Source organism: Bombyx mori, chromosome 15 (assembly GCF_030269925.1).
Source record: "Bombyx mori chromosome 15, ASM3026992v2".
In the NCBI taxonomy this organism is placed as follows: Eukaryota; Metazoa; Arthropoda; class Insecta; order Lepidoptera; family Bombycidae; genus Bombyx; species Bombyx mori.
In genome coordinates, this window is record NC_085121.1 from 15493874 (window position 1) to 15496244 (window position 2371).

Consider the following 2371-nt stretch of genomic DNA (forward strand, 5'->3'; position numbering starts at 1 on the left):
TTGTGTTATTTATTTGAACATATTATACTGTATGGGAGTGATAATTGGTCTGTATGTGCTTATAGTATAGGATCCGTAGTGGTATAGTTCTTCACTTATCTGCTTACCAGCCGAATAATATACTTTATCAGTTATTAAACATAAATGAAAATATATGCCAAGATCGCATTGCCAATGACAACACTAAAGTCGTCGTCGCCTAAAGGATAAGACGTCCGGTGTATTCGTATCTAGCGATGCAACGGTGTTCGAATTCCGTGCGGGTGCCAATTTTCCTAATGAAATACGTATTTAACAAATGTTCACGATTGACTTCCATGGTGAAGGAATAACATCGTGTAATAAAAATCAAACTCGCAAAATTATAATTTGCGTAATCACTGGTGGTGGACCCCTTGTGAGTCCGCACGGGTAGGTACCACCACCCTGCCTATTTATGCCGTGAATCAGTAATGCGGTTTGAAGGGTGGGGCAGCCGTTGTGACTATACTGAGACCTTAGAACTAATCTAAAGGTGGGTGGCGTATTTACGTTGTAGATTTCTATGGGCTCCAGTAACCACTTCACACCAGGTGGGCTGTGAGCTCGTCTTCCCATCTAAGCAATAAATAAAAAATATATAGAAAATTGTGTTGTCAATGCGAGTTTTCTCTCCTTGAAAACCGTTCACGAATTAGTATTGCCACGCTTTGAAATTCATCAATCGATCCAACCAAAAATGCGTGACATAGGCAGTTCAGTGTCCCTACAAAGGTCTTGCGACAAGATTTATTATTAGCAGACCCGGCCACACGTTGCTGTGACTAAGGTTTTTGTTTCTAAATAACACGTGGCCGGCTATGCTAATACAAAAAATTAACAAAGTACGCACAATTGGATTTCACTATTAAAAAAAACAGTTTTAGTTTTACAATTAGTTTTCATGAAAAAAAAAAAAAAAAATGCAATAAAACATTATTAAATTTTTATTTTATTAATACATACTTTTTAACTTGCGAAAAAATTTATTGTCTACATCGTTAGCTTTCAAATGACACCTCTTTCGTCTTCCTAATTATGGAGGGTAGAGGTAAGGAGAACCGTCTCATATGGAAGAAGCTTGAAAAAGTGTCGCACTTTCAGCAATAACTAACAGTTCAAAAATCCTCCAGAATGGCGCTAGCATAGGCACAGGGTATGATATGAATTGAGCAGTTTTTAACTGATTGAAGTATGCTGAGTTAGGAAATTTAATATATTTGTAGTTAGTGACAGTGTAATACACAAGTTTACGTAGTCCAAACTAATTTCGTCAATATAACCTAAAATTATTGCTGTGGTAAAAGGTGGAGACATCGATTGCATTTTCTTATCAGCTTTAAATAATATACTTTTTGTGATTTTGTAGTGCTTACAGGTCTTTCGTCCTTTTTTATTTCTCTATCTTATTCTAATAACTTTCAGGGCCTTTTTTAAAATTTACCCGGTTGCTACTGTAGCGCCACCCTTATTTAGTCAGTTTTAACGGACACTTTTTCACACACAGAGACGGTTCTCCTTACCTCTACCCTCCATATTCCTAATATGTCTATATCGATCATAGATAGTACACATAAATTCATAGACCTATATAGTAATAAATTATGTAGATGTTGCAATGATTAAATCATTGTAGGCGCCTGAGTTGCGAAGTAGAGGTGCCTCTACCCTCCATACTGCGAAGTAAAAAAAAAACAAAATGGCTGTCATTCTAGTATAGAGGTGCCAAGAGAAAATTGGGATAGTGATTTATCGCTAAAAATTCCCATATTTTACCCCACATAAGTTTCACTGGTGTATTGACACATTGTAATAATAGGTAGTACATAAAAATGAAATTGATTTACCTCCTAATCTACTGTGATGAAATGGATTGAAACGAGACGTGTTCAAAGGAATAAGTTCCAGAAAAATGCTCGGAAGTTATTAATACTTCAGTGAACTTCTTAGAAAACTTTGAATAGCCACAGTACTTTCTTAATTTTCTATAATTAGGTACTTTCACAGATGCTAAGCGGTTATTAGCATTGTTACCATTGGTGCATTAGCACCGTTATTAAATATTAGGTGTCACTAGAAAAAAATATTGACATTTCCTTGACCAAGTCACCGATGCCGCAGATATCGGCTAATAAATTTTATATGCACGAACCGGTTTTTAACCCTGAGTTATGGAGGAAAGAAATAAGTAAAATCAGGGGTGTAGAGACAGATGTCACTAAGGAATTTTTTGTTCGTGTACATAGTAGGTAAATAAAAACAAATTTGCGAATGCTTGGCAACTCGACACGTAGCATATAGTCTGTGAGCACCATAGATTATACACTTAATATATTCGAGAGCACAATAAAAT